At 35.8% G+C, this 19,396-nt stretch overlaps 1 protein-coding gene across 2 annotated transcripts in view; it reads left to right on the forward strand.

The window, feature by feature from the left end:
* The window catches only part of LOC128869677 (uncharacterized), a 118,116-nt gene that overhangs the window by 30,018 nt on the left and 68,702 nt on the right, over window positions 1-19,396 (forward strand). The window contains exon 1 of one of the 2 annotated variants that reach the window (XM_054112283.1): window positions 3,883-4,093. The exons of the other annotated variant lie outside the window; for it this stretch is intronic. The gene's annotated coding sequence lies outside the window, so the exon portion shown is untranslated. Of the gene's footprint in view, window positions 1-3,882; window positions 4,094-19,396 lie in introns of those variants that run through there. 2 annotated transcript variants of the gene reach the window in all.

Consider the following 19,396-nt stretch of genomic DNA (forward strand, 5'->3'; position numbering starts at 1 on the left):
GATTGACGGTCTGACGGACGTCGAACGTATGGAGGTTGGCAGACTGGCACATTGATGTGGTTACTTGAAAGTTGTGTTCTACTTAAAAATTGTTTATGCAGCCAAACACGCAAATTGTATGTAGGCAACACAATTAAAGTAGCATTCGATGTGGTAGGAGCAGAGTCGGTATGTAAAGTATACTGGTTGTGCGGGGCGTATAAGTTACATTCTATGTGAATGGTTATGAAATGAGTGTGGGAGCGAAGGATATAAATAGTTTTTTTCGTAATTCATATGCTTTACGTTGATTTTATGTAGTATTACATAATTATAATGCTGCGAATCATGTCCAGCGTGCGCTTATACTTCAGTAAAAAAATATTTCAAATAGTTAGTCTTCAAATATTAAAAATATAGATTTTTTTAGATTATTTATCGTAACTCGAGTATATAAAGACTATGCCGATTTGGAGCGCAATTGTTTCTGATGTCGCAATATAATTTTCCCTTCAAATTTATCATATTATTGCTGTTGTCACAAAACTGCTTACGATTCTTTACCAATGGGTCAAAGCTTGGCTATGAAGTTGACTATGGCGCCTGTAAGAAACCAAGGAACAAACATTTCGTCTCGTATTTCTAATTACAGTAGCGTATTTCAGACTGAAATTCTAGCCCTTAATAAGGCCTATGTCTGGTTAGTGTGAACTATCTTTAGAGAAGTCTATATTTTTGAGATAGCCAAGTCTACGTTGTTGTTGTAATGGAATAAAACATGCCCGCAAAATATTTATTAATATTAAATGTTATTTATTTATTTATTTTTTATATTTTTTTTCTTAGCAATCTTTAGTTCTGATACTTTTTAGAAAAAATAACAACTAAAGAAAAGTTTCCCAAACCGATGTAGCATTTAATTTTCGTATATAAATTTAGCGAAAGCAGTTTCATACGAGGTGTGTTCAAAAAATTAGGTGAATTTTAATTTTTTTTCAAAAAATATTTATTTATTTATCAATTTCTAATTTTTCTCCTTCAAAGTTGTCGCAAAACGCTGTCCTTTCATGGCTCTCTGCAACCTTGGGAACAGGGAAAAGTCGCAGGGGCCCAAATCTGGTGAATACGGTGGCTGAGGCATGATAGCGGTGTTGTTCTTTGGTCAAATATTACCTCACAAGGAAAGATGAGTGAGCAGGTGCATTATCACGATGTAAAAGCCATGAACTTTTTTCCACAATTCCGGGCGTTTTTTCGCAATGCTTCACGCAAATGGCGCAAAACTTCAAGAAAATTGATAAGGAACGCCAATGGTAATCGAAGAAAACAGTGAGCAAACCCCTGATGTTTGATCGAACTTGGCGTCCTTTTTTCGGTCTTGTCTCTCCTGGTCTCCTCTATTGGGACGATTGGGTTTTGGTTTCGATGTCATAACCATATACTCATGATTCGGGCCCAGACGCCTAGAATGACGTGTGGGGTAGGATTTCCCATTTCAGTGTATCCAGGTAGGTTTTAACGGGTTTGGCAACGTGAGGCCGAGCGTTGTCATGCTGTAAAATCACTTTTTTTATGCCTCTCCGCATATTGAGGCCGCTTCTCGCGCAGTACTCGGCTCAATCGCCTCAATTGAAGTCGATACCGATCCCCAATGATGGTTTCGCTTGATTTTAAAAGTTCATAATAAATAACACCAACTTGGTCCCACCAAATACATAGCATAACCTTCGCAGTGGGAATATTCGGTCAAGGCGACGACGCAGAAGCATGACCGGGCAGTCCCCATGAATTTCTTTTCTTTGGATTGCTGTAATGAATCCATTTTTCAACAAGATGCGATGAGAAAACCTTTCCTTTTTTGCCGCTGGAGCAGTTGTTCACAGGCGAAAAAACGACGTTCAACATCCATCGGCTTTAACTCATAAGAAACCCAAGTCCCTTGTTTCTGAATCATATGTTTCACTTAACTGAAATATTATTTCACATATATTTCTCAGATTGATTCCATTTACTCACTGCAAAATGACGAATAGCTATGTGGTGTCCATCTGCCATTTTTATGAGACGCAGGGTAATTTTTAAATGCAAAATGCCAGTGAAAGCAATTTAAGTGGGCTGGGTATGACTAGTGCAGAAGAAAGTTGGGTAAAAATAAATTCATACAGAAATACATACATTTGGGATACACAAAAGTAAGCAGCTTGATATTTATTGAGAAGTGGGAATATAGGCATGATTAGGTAAAAAATTTGAATAAACCCCCTATGTCTCCCTTTCAATAAATCTAAAAAAAAACCGAATTAAACATTTACCACACAGGTCTACTAGTACAAATCAATTACTTAAATAAAAATAAGTTAAAAAAATACGTTTTTAAATCTGACCAAGAACTGTAACATAATTTCTCCTAGGTCTATTTTGATTCTTAATCACATTGAGGTTGTTCCGAAAATTTTGCCACTTACCGATCATTGATGTTTATAAAAAAATGAAGCTTGTGAGCTGCAAATGAAAAATTACACTTTTAAATGATCAATTTTAATGTAATATATTATAATTGTTTTTGTTTTGCTTGTTTAAATAATCATATTAAAAAACGCTCCTACATCTTGAACCTTACAATGTTCGCAAGGGAGACTCCATTTTTCTTTTATGGGAACTTTGAGATTAGCTCAGAAGTGATACAGCAGACTACAATTTTGATGAAACCAAACAGTTTTAATGAATTCTTAGTCTTAACTGATATGCAAGTCACAGTGCAAAGCCCATTGTAATATCCTTACCCTTAATACCTTACCAATAACAAAAGCACCACATAGTGGCAAGTAGTGACCGTTTCTTCATTCGTTTTTTAATTTGAATTGTTTTATCTATAAAAGTAAAACTCATTCTTTAATAAATGTCATATTAATTCAGTTTTCAAACTTTGTGTAAGATTTATAAAAACAATTTGCATCCAAATTTACACATTTTTAATCGGAGAGCAGTTTTATATCCCATTAATTTTAAGTATAATAAGAATAAAACAGAGTGGCTAAACATTAATTTTTTTATTATTTTTCCTTCAACGAGAGTTTTCAGCCGGTTAAGAATTGTGCTTTAGAATTCTAAAACTTTAAATAAAAAGTATGAACGTTTGATGGAAGTTCAATGAATATTGAAAAATTTTGTACAAAGTGTGAAAATTGGAATTATGCGGATTTGGTTCGAATGAAATGTATTTTGATAAAAAATATTTAAAGTATATTTGAAAAAAAAATCTAGTCAAAATTTAGTAGTATGCCTTATCATTATGCCACTGACTTAATAGAAAGGTGGCACAAAATTAAGGTAGGTGGGACAAAGAAAGGTAGATAAAAAACAGTGATTTTAAGAAATGGACATTTTTATGTGGACGCGCTACATTGTTTGGCTGTTTGTATACAGACTGCAGTACGCAAGTGTCAAATATGATTGACATATATTATATTATAAATTAAAAATCTTCCGATGGAGTGTATTAATAGATAAACATGTACGTATTTAATAAGTCTACCTATTAGTATGGGAGGAATACCAGAATACGTGCACCATGAATTTGAGAAAAAGTGAGAAGTTATTGATGGCAATATTTCTTAATTTTTTAATTGATCTCCTTCAATTTAAAGATTGCATTTAAATTAAACACCCTATATTTTCAATATTTTTTCTAATTGCTTCAATACAATGAGAATACCATAATCTGACTGAATACACTTACCTCACACATATTTAGTTAGTAAAGTAGTTCATACTGCGCATGGTTTGTTTACATCGGAGTGCTCTCACTGTGTATGGGAAAGAGAGCGCAGTTGAAAGCAATAGAGGGAACACCTGCTGTGATAGGCAAATCGAATGTTATTCAGTCACTTGGCGGTACTTGATGAGTTTGGGAGCTCAATTTTTCGTACGTATGCAAACGGAGAACGACGCGTAAGTGTACAACAAGTGATTGAAAGAAAGTGAAGCACTAAAATTTGCGATAAATATACAAAAAAAAATATTTCATAATCAACACAAAGTGAGCAGTTAATTAAAATAAAAAGTGAAGTTATTTGAACAGAAAAAGTTCACGGTTAAGAATTACAGAAAAAAGGTCTTTTAATCTTTCTAATAATGGTAAAACTTAATTTGCCGAATCTGAGATGTGAATTTGTTTAAAATTATGATAAAAAATAAAAAAGTGTTAAAAGTTGAAAATATATCTGTTCGATTTTGAAATTATACTAAAATTTGTATTTATTATTTTCTTTTTATCCCTTTACTGCATGAATTAATAAAACGATGAGATGAAAATTGTTTCACGGTGGAAATAGCTTTATTTAGTTACTATAATAATAAAGAATTAAGGACACATTTTTTTATTTTTCGGAACCATATATAAAAACTAGTTGTAAAGTAGAGAAAAAAGTTGAAAAGCAAAAAAAAAATATTTGTTGTCGAGATAGATGAGTATATTGACTTCATCAACGTATTTGGTTGTTTTGTCAAAAAGTACTTACGTTTTACTCTGTTATCGTTTTTTGAAAATAAGTCACTCACACTGCAATTCTGCTTTTTCACCCACTTGCATAAAAGTGAGAATATTTCGAAATGTCATAAAATCATAGACAAGTTTTGCATTTTATTACTGCCAAATATTTATTTGATGGGTCAAAATAGTTTGTATTATCTTGTAATACTTATTTGGAAATAAAATTGAATCGTACGGCAATACCATATATAGGCCCACATAAAGAGTTAACTTATATCCTAGTTTATTTCAAATAAATGATTCAGGAGAATTTATTCGAAAAATGGTTTCACGAATTAAAAAAAATATAATTTTGCTGTCGAAATTAAACTATGATTTATTTTTAATATTTTATTGTAGTTTATTTATTATATATTATATATATATAATGGCCTCTAAACCCTTTACTGTGTGTTTGGCCGAGCTCCTCCTCGTATGGGTGGTGTGCGTCTTGATGTTGTTTCACAAATGGAGGGGCTTACAGATTTCAGATGACTCCGAATGGTAGTCGCTTACCAACCCATTCGGCCACAACGGTCGCGTTTATTTATTGACTTGGTGGAAATAATATTTAAAAAAACAGTTGTATTAAAAATGAAAGTTAAGTAAAAATTAAAAAAAAAGTTATTAAAATTTTAAATATTAAAAAAATCTGCTGGGTGAGTTTGTTTCAAGTATTATTACTCAGATTAGGTTAACCAGACCGGCATTAAGCCACGCACAGACAATGTGGATTCCTAGCGATACCAGATGAAGACTGAGACTTTATTAAGATCTAAAATAGACATCACGTTTGAAGCTAATGCTTTTAGTAAATCTAATCAACGCTGGAAGGTAAATTTTTACAAATACCCTCCAGATCCTCAAACTGTGAGTCTCCCAGGCATTTCGAGTGCGTTTCTGGTAATGTCGGACAAAAATACAGAAGATGTTCTAAAGTTTTCTCTATATCATCTCTACACCTCCTGCATTTGTCGTTGCTAGGAACCCTTACCTTGTAAGCTGTGCAGCCAATAGATTACGACTTGTCAGCACAACTATTACTATGTAGTTCTTCAGTCTTTATAGGAGAGCGTAAGCACTAATTGAGCAGTTTCTTATTATTAGTTCTTCACCGGACTTTTGCAGCTTTGCATGTAGTCAGATTAGTCTGCCTAGTTTCCATCTCGTTGTATATTATAATTAGCGGTTTTTGTTGTCATTCTTTTCTTCCTTTCTTCAATGGATTGGGAACAGCCCTTTTAACTATCTCATCTACTATTTCGTTTCCTATAATGACTTTGTGACCCGTTTCCCAATAGATGTACAGCCTTCTCTGTGCGGCTAACCTTTTTATGGCTCTCCTGCTCCGTTGAACATTTTGAGACATAACACAATATGGGGTTATTGTTTTTATTGCTACTTGACTGGCCACATAAATATTATGATAATTATTGAGTTTTCGAACCGTCCTTATACTATAAATATGAAATTTTCTATGGCCAGACTTCGTGCCTCGTGCTATCGTTCCTCTTAAATTGTAGTGTGGAACTTTATCTCTCAATTAAAGCGCGGAGTCAAGTAGTCAGTGTAACTTATACTCCTCTTTTCTATTGAGTTATGTCCGAAGGTTCTGTAAGTAAATACTCCAGCAGCCACTAATTACACTGCGTTACAAAAAGGAACTTTTTTTCTGTCCTATGAACCAAATATACTTTTTCGGAAAGGGGAGAAAAAATAGAAATACACGTGTATCGGTGATTTTCATGTACACGTCAGAATTTTTTTTTCTAAATTTTCGGCATAACTTGAAGGAAAATTTTTAATATAACAATTTTTAATTTTAATATAATAAAATTAATAAAAAATCGGGGTTTTATATCTCTATAGTAATGCGGAGTGAAATACCATTCTTTTGATATCCATATCGGCATATCTTATGCAATTTTTTTTTTAATTTCGAACAAGTGGCAACCCCGTGAAACATTGTCAGTGGCAACACCTAGGTGAAAAGTCTAGAAATGTAATACACTATCTCTGTGCCCAATTTCATTCAAATCCGTTAAGCTAATCCTGAGATCGTGTGGCTATACAGATATGCATACAAGAATTGCTCGTTTAAAGTTATAAAATACAAAAAAAAAAAAATTGTGACGTGTACATGAAAATCGCCGATACACGTGTATTTTTATTTTTTATCCCCTTTCCGAAAAAGTATATTTGGTTCATAGGACAGAATGTGTGTAACGCGGTGTTATTAGTTAGATAAATCAGAAAGGGAATTGAAAACTAAAAGTGGTTAAAAACTTGAAGTGTATACATTAATTTTTAAAAGTCTTCCAACTTCAAAAATTATTAGTCGTAATAAGAAACTCATTTGAAATATATACCTATTAACGTCGAATTCAGACAGTAATTTTAAGTAACTATTAGCTACCGCTTTTCATTAAAGTAACAACTGCTGCTGGATAAATATCCTTAAACCATCAATGTCTCCATGAATAAACACCAAATTTGTGTGTTTTTATATATTAGAAAATCAAAATTTCTTATTAACAAATGAATTATACAGGGCAAGAAATAATAATAGCCATCACCTGAAAGGCTTTTATATTCCTTTACTCTTCTGCCTCTTATATTTCATAGACTTTCTTAGAACATAAAAATATTTAGTAATCATTTTCAAATTTTCACAAAGGCCTATGGCTAACAATAATTTCCCAAAAGAGGGGCAGGTATCTGCACCTATAGTGAACATCTCATAGGCATACAAAAACAGGCATACAAAAATCACTAATAGCGATCAACTACTGCTGACCTCATAAAAGCTCTCTGCCTTCCTTACAAGTGAAGTTGGAAAATTGTAAATACATAACTAATATTTGATTCAAATTTATTTAGTTCATATGAAACTTTTCAATACGGACATAACATAACATTTGCATACCTGCACTCCGGTAGGAGGCGGCCCGAAACTTCAAGTGATGCAGGGGCTTCATGTTAGTATATTCTTGTGCCAATTTGAATGCAATTTGTAAGAGTAAAGACAAATCCTTTTTATGAATAATTCTTAACTTAAATTTTTTTATAAAAAACTCTCAGTTCTTGTGAGCATCGTGAAGTGAAATGTTTTGGCTCAGTCTCCACTCACGCTCTGGCGACTACGAGATTTTCCGTACATCCATCGGTGCTTTTGTTCACTTACACGGTGGTATTCAGTTACTATTCTGGGGACTAGAATTCCTTATAGCAGAAGTATATAGTCTCGTAGGTGGATTACTAAAATCAAAAATTGGTGCAAGCGCTCCCAAAGTTGTGGTTACTGGTTCGGACTAGTAATTTCTCATAGTTTCCAGCCTAGGCTAATACAAAAACAGTGATCCATTCACATGTATTTTGCTCTTGCAGTTTGGTGGTTTGATTGCAAAAATTACATTGTAAACAAATAAAACAGCAACAAAAAGGCCTACCTCTTTCTCAATTGTGACCAATTTGAACTAAAAAAAAAAACCCAAAAAAGAAAAAAGAAAAAATAGTTATTTTATTGGTAAATCACGTCGTATGGATCCACTATGCTCCAAGCGCTTCAAAGTGAGTGAGTCAGATGTTTTTTAAAGTAGCGATCACAATGAAAGTTCATATAGAGGTGGTTTTTCTGAGATCCTATTATAAAACTGGTGGCCGCTCTAGCCGAATGGATTGGGGCGTGGCTACCGTTCGACAGTGCTCGGGTTCGAATTACCGGACGTGAAACACCAAAAATTATAGAAAAAATGTTTTCAATAGCGGTCGCCTCTCGGCAATAGCAAACCTCCAAGAGTATTTTTGCTATGAAAAGCCGTTCGGAGGCGGAGAAAACTGTAGATCCTCCATTTGCGGAAACACAGCAATACATGCATAAAATCATTAAAGGTGACACCTTCTGTACCTTTGATATTTTGCCAAGCTTCATATTCATTCTGCAGTTGAATTTCTTCCTTACTCCTTTCTTTTATGCGTTCGCTTATGAAAACCAAAGGAATGTCATCTTCTTCCTCCCATTCAGCATATTGACCGAAGCCGGCTTTTCTAAATCAATTAGAGATGGTTTCAGGCTTAACATCGATATTCCATGCATTAGTTATTTCATCAACACAGTCCATTAATGTAATGTTAAGATTTTTGTTTACTTCAAAGCATTTTATAGTATTTTTAAAATTCTGCGACGATAATGACATTTTAAATTTTGTATGACACCTTGATCGAGTGGTTGTAATTTTGGTGTCATATTCGGGGGGAAAAATGCAAGCTTGATAAACTTTAATCTCTGTTGGATGTCTTTAGGATAGGCTGTGCAGTTGTCAATAAAAAGTATAATATTTCTTCCGGCTTTTCCAAATTGTTTGACTAAGTTAAGAAGCCATTCTTCAAAAAAGGCTCCCGTCATCCACGCCTTTGAATTTGCTTTATAGTCGAGAGGTAACCACTTCTAAAACAGCGGGGTTGATTACTTTTACCTATCAAGAGTAATTTAAATTTTTCTGATCCATCCATGTTTGCGGCAATCATCAACGTAACTCTCTGTTTACTGTGCTTTCCTCCATGGCATTTCTGGTTTTTAAAAGTTAAGGTGTTATCTGGAAGGCATTTAAAGAATAAGCCCGTCTCGTCTGCATTGAATATGTGCCGTGCTTGATAACGTTCTAATAAATGAGGTAAAACATCACGTTGCCATTTCATACAGTTTCCTTCGCTTACATCATTACTCTCACCACACGCCTTTTTATGACATATACCAGATCTTAGAAAAAAAAATAACTAGGTGCCAGCTTGCACATTTATTTTATGAATGTACATACCTTCGTTTCCAATTACCGAGCCAACCAGTGCTTGCCTTGAAATTCGGTTGTTCTAATTTTTGACTAAATTCCAATGCTTTTTCTTTAAGTAATCCTCGGGATATAGGCAAATTCCGTGTTCTTGTCGATTTAAACCATTCTAAAACTGCTTCGCCCACATTTACGTATGTTGGCTTTTTTAGTCTCTTTGAACTCCCACTTGCACCACCACTTTCGATTGCAGTAATAACCGTTTGTTTATTTTTTAAAATAGTTGACACTGTATTTGCCGGAATAGCATACTTTACAGCTACATCTTTTTTTCGCGCACCCATTTCTACTTCCTTTATTAGTTTAAATTTTTCATCAATAGATAAAGTTTTTAAACAACGTTTTGATGACATGTCAACAGAGTTTATTTTCGCGTAAGAACTACTAATAAAATACCTGTGGACTTAAATAGTGCAGCGACCCAACTGCTGACATCTGTTTGCTATAAAATAAGCAACACGTAATAAGGGGATTTCCCCGGAAATTCGACTTATCAAAGCTGGCGCCAAATATTCTGTTCGAGTTATCAAGATATTCGAGTGATAGAAGTTCGAGTTATCAAGTAAAAATTACACACAATTCTCACTCTAAACGCCATTGTCAAGCAATTTGATTCGAGATATCAAATATTCGAGATATCGAAGTTCGACTTATTGAGGTTTGACTGTACATATGCATAAAAGACATTTTTCATAATTCCTATTGACGTATCTAATAAAGCAAACGATTTTAAAGAGAAAATTACAAAATTACTAAGCATAAAAGGTTTTAATTTATTTTAAGCCGAAATTGCATACAAATATGATTCTATTTTCTGAGAAATTAGCAAATTCTCTAAATATAAAATGCCTTTCTATGTTTTCACAAAATGTGTTTAATGAAAATTTCTTCGAAATTGTTTTGATTCATCCTACAGCTGAAGTCTGTATACGTAAGTGTGCCCAATACAACACTTATTATTGTTTTTGACTAAAAAAAACTCGACCTCAGCATTATTAAGTACAAGTAAATTTAAGAGATATTTTCCTCTAATGCTTGAGGTTTACTAATTTTTTTCAAACTTATTTATAAACAAACAAACTGCGCATATGAAGCACATGTATTCGGAGAATGACATTAACAAGTTTTCAGCTATTAGCGTTGTGCTTTGTTTATTGTGACTGCGAGAGTTAAAAGTTAAGTGGCTTGGCGCTGGTTCATAAAAATTCTTGATATTATGAACATTTCGTAATTCTGGTGTTATTTTTTGTTTCGTTTTCTCTCTCTCTTTTTCTCTCTCTCTCTTTTGTTTCTAGTTACTTTAAATTGCCAAGAACGTTACTTGGCAAAATTATAGGCGCTTCATCTTCAGAGAGCAGCATGTGTAATGACATACCAGGCAAGGCCAATAAAAAAAATGCCTGAAATTTGTCTCTGCAATAAACTTCAGATCGCTTTCGAAACTTATAATAAAACAAGATAGATGATGTATACATGGGAAACGTCCTCGATATTTATGGGCATTATTATGTAGGTAACTTCTGATTGATGGATTGGTGCATGACTACTGAAAACAAAAACATTTGTTTGGAGACTATTCGGCAAATTAATTCAAAAACTAGTAGGTCTCTTTAGTTATACTTCTACGCTATGTTACTGATCAAAACCCTAATGAGTTTGAGCCAAAAAAAATTTGTCTGAGTATTGCTATTCTAAACACTTGAAGAGATTAGGGGTATGCAGACCTCAAATTCCAGAGCACATTGAAAAAGGATTTGCATGGGCTAAGGCAAATTCCGAATGAAATCGAGTGAAATGTATTTGTGGATGGATCTTTCTGATAATCGATCATTTCAACGAACTGCATCAATTTTAGGTTCAAGTTTGTGGATGCTTCTCTGCGAAAGTACTTGGCCGTTTATTTGTGTTTACCGGCAATTTGAATGTAGTTTTGATGAATAAAATTTACCGAAAAGTATTAGGTTGCGAACACAGTGCACGCTGAGACGAAGACGAAGATGAAGACGAAGCTGAAGAGAAATTGCTTGCGTTGCGAGTAAGCGAATAGGTTGCACAGTGCAAGACGAATTGGTTGCGCTTTTGTTATGTTAGTCTAATGGACTCCTCATCAGATAATGACCTTCTGATTGAGCAAAGCTTATATTTTAAATTAAAACGTATAAAAGTAAATAAAAAAGTACACCCTATACATTTGGGAAGAGAAGCATTTGGTGAATTTCATCATTTGTATGATGAGCTGCGCCACAATGAAAAGAAATTTGTGGAATATACCAGAATGACAATTAGCACATTTGATTATATTCTAATTAAAATTGAGCCACTTATTATTAAAAATTGGACTAATTTTAATAAAACGCCAATTATATGTGCTGAAAGGCTAATTGTGACGTTAAGGTAAAAAATAATTTAAAATATATTTAGTTTTATGCCTTTTATTGATTATTACTTCTCATTTAATTACTTGTTTATCGACTGTCTTAACTCAATTAACGTGCCAAAGCATAGACAGAACAAACCACAAACCAAAAACCACGGTAACTAGCAAGCGATTTGTCTTCAAATTCAGTACAGCAGCGTTTGAAGCTGATTGCTTGCGTTTCGTCTTCATCTTCGTCTTCGTCACAGCGCGCACTATGCGTACGAGCGAGCGAATTCATACGATTTGTTCTGCACTGTTTTTCGTCTTCAGCTTCGTCTTCATCTTCGTCTTCGTCTCAGCGTGCACTGTGTTTGTAACCTTACTACCGTCTGCTGCAAAGATGTTTAAAAGAACTAGTCAACATCGGGCTTAACAAGAGGCCAACGAACCCAAGCATCAATGCTGAAAGTCTGTAGAGTGGAAACAACAAAATGGTTTTTTTTTTTTGGTGCCTTCGTACTTACAGCGACCGTCGTCTACTGCGTCGTGTGGTGTGACCACTAAAACGATCCCTCCTCTTCTTCTAGGAAGAAACATCCTTCCCGGAACTGCTTTCTATATTACTTCGGGAGGGCCCAGAACGGCATCCATAAAGGACCAATTCTGTTCACCCACGTCTGGGTCCCCCATATTTGTAGCCAGCTTTCATGCTATAGGCTTTGTCACCACAGCTAGTGATAACGTGTTTCTTCTTGGAGTCCCACGCATCCATTCGTTCCCGGACTAAGAGATCGATGGGTTTATGACCACTGATCACGAAAATTGCAGCGCCTGAGACAATGCGAAAGGCTGAGACAACTCTGAGTGCCGCTGTTCATTGCACAGCCTCCAGTGCTTTGCGCTTAGCTTTGCAGTTTAGCACAATTCCCTATACTTCTCTGCCGTACAGGAGAATTGAGCTTGTGACCGCCATAATAAGCTTTCTTTTGCTCTGTGTTGGCCCTCCGATGTTTGCCATTAATCTCCTTAGCATACCCGTGACCTTTGTTGCTTTGGTAGCTGCATGCCGTATCTGGACCCAGAAAGTAAGCCTGCAGTCAAGTATAATACCTAAGCCTTTTACTACTTTTTGGGTCCCTAAGGACGTGTCGCCTATTTGCATGATGACCTCGAGCGGCATATGACCTCGTGTCATAAAGATGGCTTCGGTTTTATGTTTGGCGTGTTCCAGGCCGTGGTCCTCAAGCCATATTTGCGTCCTTATCATGACTTGGTTCAGCTTCCTTCTAGCGTCCTCAGTGTCCCGAGCTGGTATGACCACCACTATATCGTCCGCGTATCCCACTAAATATGTATCTTCTGGCATTTCTATGCTCAATATCTCATCGTAGCTCAGATTCCAGAGATCGAGGCCGAGAATAGATCCTTGAGCTGCGCCAGAAGTTATCGCTTTTGTTTTCTGACCATCTGGTGTGTCGTACAGCAGTCGCGCTCGCTCAGGTAGCTCTGGAGAATCCTTAGCAGGTATGCAGGTATTCGAAATCTTTCTCGTAGTGCCTTTATAATGTCTGTTCATCGTAGGCTGTTAAAGGCGTTTCAAGCGCTGCCAGGGCGGTGATGCGGTTCGGGTAGTGGCGTCTGCGTTGAGAGCTGCTTACTACCTCCTCTATTGCGCCAAGTGTTGATTTTCCCCGTCGGAAACAAAATGGGATTGAAATGTTGAATTGACCTACACACTAACTTGATGCATACCTTACTGAAAACTTTTGAAAAATAGTTAAGTGAAAACTCGAAGGAAAACAAATATAAGCGGTAACATGGGTATGAAGGCAAAGTAGGTTAATTTGGAGCCGATTAACTCCACAACTGGCGCAGAAATTAACCGAAAATATGACACGAAAATGTAAACTCATTATGGCTAATGATGATGACTATACTTTTTATTGAAGATATTATATATATATATATAATTGGCGCGTACACCCTTTTTGGGTGTTTGGCCGAGCTCCTCCTCGCATTTGTGGTGTGCGCCTTGACGTTGTTCCCCAAATGGAGGGACCTACAATTTCAAGCCGACTCCGAACGGCAGATATTTTTGTGAGGAGCTTTTTCATGGCAGAAATACACTCGGAGGTTTGCCATTGCCTGCCGAGGGGCGACCGCTATTAGAAAAATGTTTTTCTTAATTTTGGTGTTTTCACCGAGATTCGAACCGACGTTCCCTCTGTGAATTCCAAATGGTAGTCGCGCACCAACCCATTCGGCTACGGCGGCCGCCGCATAATAAATATTCTATGTCCATACAACGCAGTTTGTCAGCATCGGATTGGCAAATTGTTTCTTAGTTATGGCGGTCATGCTTCTATTAGGTACACTGTATATTCAATATGCAAGGAAATTGTATTTCTTAGAAGTTTGTAAGCAAGCCAACTGCCTTATCATAAGTCACTTCTTCGAAAAACGCATTGAAGTGCAATTCAATGGTGTAGTTTAGTGAAATCTAAATAAATGTATTACCTTTGCCCTCCCGCTATTGCATTGGATAAACATATGCCAATTGCCACAGACGTTAAGTAGACTAAATATTAAAGACATGTTATTTAATATTATAAACAAAGAAAAAATACTTCTCTCGCAATTTTTAGCATCTTAGTTTCAAATTCTTTTTGTCAGCTTTAGTTCACCTACAATTAAAGTTAATTTACAATTACACATACACTAATTACAAATGCCATTCGACATCTCAAGTGCTTGGCTGTCTAACAAAATGTAGACCTTTTGCTCTTCTGCCAAGACATTCACAGTTACAGTTTCGCACAAACGATTTAAATCGATTTATTTTCTGTTCGCAAACAACCATAACATAGATAACTATATCAGTTCATTTTAAGCATATAAAGAGAGAATTATTCACGCTTACTTGAAATAATATTATTATAAGCTGATTTATGTCGACGCCAGAAATGAGAACAACGCAATGGTAAACAAATTTGATAGTAATTACAAAATTCACATATTCTGTAAATTTAGTTCATACCCCCTACACTGGCACATGCGAAAATGATCACACATATGCTGGTCATGCCTTTATATACCGTCTAGAAACAAATGAAGGCAACTTTCTGAAGGACTGATTGCGAACTAGTGCACAGCGGATGTGAAGTACAATATGATGTACTAGGTTATTCAAAAAGTTTTGTGGTTCAACACTTTATTATTTAGTATAGTCTCCCTGAACAACAATACACAACTTACAATTTATGAATTCCATCCCTAAATTGAGAATCTGGAAGGGCTGCAAAATACGCTTCCTCAGCTGCTTGACCTCATCATTTGATGAAAAATGCTTTCCGCGCAAGAATTTTTTTTAGGTTTGGAAACAGATGGGAGTCGCTAGGAGTCAAGTCTCGGGAATCGGGTGGATGCTCCAACAATTCGAACTTTAGCCATTGTCAAAATGCTTTTCTGACATGGTGCATTGTCTGCATGATTTTTTTTTTAGAAACTGGGTCTTTTTTCAGGAATTCCTTCCTTCAGTTGGTCCAAAAAGGTTACAATAATATTCAGAATTTATTGTGTTACCAGCTTGCAAGTAATCCACAAACAAAATTTCTTTCGCATCACAAAAAACTGATGCTAATACCTTCTTGGTCGATTTCTGGACCCGAACTCGTTTTGGAGCCAAACAACCAGATTTACACCACTCTTTCGCTTCTTGTTTTGATTTCGGATCATGGTGATAAACCCAAGTGTCATGCATAATGATGAATTTACGCACAAAGTCCACTTAATCCTTTCGAAAGCGCTCTAAATGTTACTGAAAAAGTCGCTTTCGAATATGTTTCTGTTCCATTGTTAGCTAATGCGGCACTCGTCGTACAAACAGCTTTCTGAAGCTAAATATCTCAGTAAAAATATTGCTTACACTACCCAATGAGATGTCTAGGGTTTCTATTAAAACTCTTTCAGTCACTTGGTGATTTTCCAATACGATTTCCTGTATCTTTTCTACGATTTCTGGTGTTGTTGCTGTTTTTGGACGTCCTTGATGTGGATTGCCTTCAAGGCTTGTACGCTGCGCCTCGGTGCATATTCAGAATATACTATTGTATTAATAATTTTATTTCGCCATTCTTTCTTCAAGGAATATAGGGCCATTATAAAAATATTCCAATTTTCCCTGTCTAAAGCTAGAGATTTTACCTCCCCCCAGCTCTTGTTTTGGGCTGCAATTTCTAGCTCGATCTGCTTTCTCTAAGTATGTGCTCTGCGTCCTGGCCTGCGGCTGCCTTGCGGACTCCATTCGGTAGACATTTTAGTTACGTCGCCCGTTGGTATACGCAAGACGTGGCCAATCCATCGCCATATCCTTCACCTAACTTCAACGTTAATAGCATCTTGTTGCGTTATAATAGACTATTTATTCGTAATGACTTCTGACCAGAAAATGCACTATATAGGTCGTAAGCACTTGAAATTTTTTGTATCGCTGGCAGCCATGTTCCACGACCCCAAAGCCGTACAGGAGTACTGACTTTACATTGGAGTTGATTTTTTTTTTTTTTTGATGCCTGTTGACAAAAAGGAAAACTTCCAAACTGGTTGTAGTCGCCCGAAGGCCTGTCTGGCTTTCTGAAGTATGTGATTAACATCAGCTCCAGATCCGCCACTTATATTAATCAGATGAGAATAAATGTTTTGTGCTTTTACTTTACAGCTTTTGCTTTCCAGTCGAGATATTTTTAAAAAATATTTCTGCACTTAAATTTGGTTCATATTAATAATATAAAAAATAAAATATGTCAAATTAGGTAGATCATCATAAAGTGATCAAAAGTGGCTGAGCAAATATTGGGTGGTTGCCAAGATAAAGGGGTGCAAAATTATATTTTGATTTTGTTCAAGTCTGTTTGGTGTGAATTGTAGGCCAAAGAGTTGTCGATCCAAGAGAAAATAAAACACATTTTTTATAGAATTTCATTCTTTTTTTGGCGAAAGTATTAAAAAAATGCTACTAATTTTGTGTTAAAAAATGTATTTCAAAACTTTTTTAAATATTTTCAAATTTACATATGCACAATTTGTTTTAATTATGCCCAAATTAAAGTTGAGAATATTTCCTTTAAAATGGTAACTAACCGTTTAAGGAGCGACAAAATTTCATGTATGAATTTTAATCTTTTTCTTGGGTTTTCCCATCAAGTCTACGCTGATCGATTATACAGCGCCATGTCGGAAGAGCGCTTTCAAGAACTTTTGTTCTTTTGAGAGAAGCTGCGATTTGCTAGACCAATTAAATGATAAGCAAAAACAGTAATGTATACTTGCTAGCGAGGAGAAAATTAAACGAAACCCGTTAAAACATCCTTCATTATTCGTTTACAAGTGGTGAAGGAGGTGTTTTCTTTTTCCCCTATTAGTACCAAATTGGCCATTTTGATCCTCCACTTGCACAACCACTATTTTTTATTACTCAAACCATCTTCAGTAGACTATGAATCTGCCTTTGTCGTCTATTTTCTTTGCCGCAATTTCTTTCAAGTTAACCACCGAGAATCTACCCAGCATATCGTAGAGCACCCAAACTGTTTTCTTAGATTCTTTCTTAGCAACTTCTACATCTATCGTTGTACGGCCACCCCATCTTCTTGGCATGGTCTCGCAAAGGCGAGTGACCGATTATTGTAAATTGTTGAAATTGTTATTTTGCAGGTATTCCTGTTAGTCCATCTGTCAATGGCCTGCTTCTGAAGTAGCGAGAAGCTTCTAGAGTAGCGATTTGTACCGCTTCGGATTCATTATAGATAGCCCTCGGGCTCGTCAGTTCATTAGCTTTCTCATTCTTTTTTATGTTTCCATGGCCAGCTAAAGAGATGATAGTGATGTCTGTCATGGGTGCTAAAACGTTAAGTTTTTCTTTGCATTGTCAGACGATTTTTGAATTGCTTGTAGGTAAATTTAAAGCCAAGACGGCCGCTTGACTATCTGAGAAAATACATATTTCCAATAGTTGTTGTGAATGGTTTTTAATTATCCTACAAACTTGCCTTATCCCAAGAACTTCTGCTTGAAAGAAACTATTCCAATGACCCAGGTGAAAATACTTGGAAGTTCGGAGGTCTTTTGAATATACGCCGGCTCTGATGCCGCAATCCGTTTTGGATCCGTCATGAATACTTGTAGACATTTGAAATCCCTGGACGAGAATTCCGCGATAAATAGATGCATCCTTATGGGAACCTGTTCTAGGCTATTTCCAAACTAGTCCAATTTACTACATGGTTTATGCAAACATAAACACGTATGCACATATACTGAACGAGTATTTAGACTGCCTACGCCAGCAATCGTCGACATAAGTTTCCATTTCAGCAGCGCAGTTTAAGCAAATATTATATGTTGTGGTGCAGATGCTTCCCATTCGAAAGGCAGCCAAGTTCACATATACATTCACATACATAATTAAACCAGCTACAGTCAATTGAATGCCTTTTTCCAGGTAATTCAGGTAATATGCTTAGTTGAAGAATATTAAATAACCAGCAAAACCCAGGCAGATGTTGATATGCCAGTGAGGCAACATTTTTTTATATTGGGAAGTAACACCAGTCGAATAGCAGTTAACAACAGTTGGCGATTCATTCTGGGGTACAGAAGATGTATTTCATATGTACTGAAAGTTCAAAAAATAGTAGTAGTAGGTAGGTAATTCTTTATTTAATTTATAAAAAATTATGGTTAACAATTGTTTGATTCATACATTAATTCATTTGATATATTAAAGTAAATAAACAAATAAATAAAAATGTTTGTGACAATAATGGTGTTATCTGTCACAGCTCTTAAATTAATTAATAATGGAACTCTGCTATAAGAAAATCTCTATAGTGCAAAAAAATATTTTCTAAGCATTATGAAGGTACAAAAGATCCAAACGGCCACTCTCCAAAACCGCCTTTTCCAATACTTTTACAGGCGAATGGAGTTTCTTGTGTAGTATAAGTCCTGGACCAAAAAACAAAAAACAGAAACTTGTACAATCTATGCGCTAATGCGATTTAAAAATCGCTCATTGCTCTGTGAAAATCGTATTCTAGGGATCAAAATAAAAAACTTTGCCGAAGGAACCATACCTCTAAAACGAATTCTGATGTCCCCCAATTTGGGTCGAACTTTTGGGTAGGGACAAATTTTGAAAAATCCCACTTTTACCTATTTAGAGTGCTCCAATCGAGTCCAATGGTATGACCGACCCCCACTAACTTTGGACGGCCGATCCACCCATGCCAGTGGATCACTCCAAAATATCACCATTTTTGACCTTTACATGAGAAAAGAAACTAAAAAGTTCGACCCAAATTGGGGGACATCAGAATTCGTTTTAGAGGTATGGTTCCTTCGGCAAAGTTTCTTATTTTGATTCCTAGAATACGATTTTCATAGAGCAATGAGCGATTTTTAAATCGACCCGCCCTAATATATATATATATATAACAGGTGACGCTAAAGTAATACGCCTATCGGAAATACTATAAATTTTGCGATTGGCCCCTAATGTCAGCTCTGTTTTGACATTTGTGTAGTAAACACATGCGAAATACACGTTAATAAACAATGTTACGCTACACTGCTCCAGAACGCGGAATATTGCTGACTATTTATTTGACCAATAATCGGTCG

Source organism: Anastrepha ludens, chromosome 2, assembly GCF_028408465.1.
Source record: "Anastrepha ludens isolate Willacy chromosome 2, idAnaLude1.1, whole genome shotgun sequence".
Classification (NCBI taxonomy): domain Eukaryota; kingdom Metazoa; phylum Arthropoda; class Insecta; order Diptera; family Tephritidae; genus Anastrepha; species Anastrepha ludens.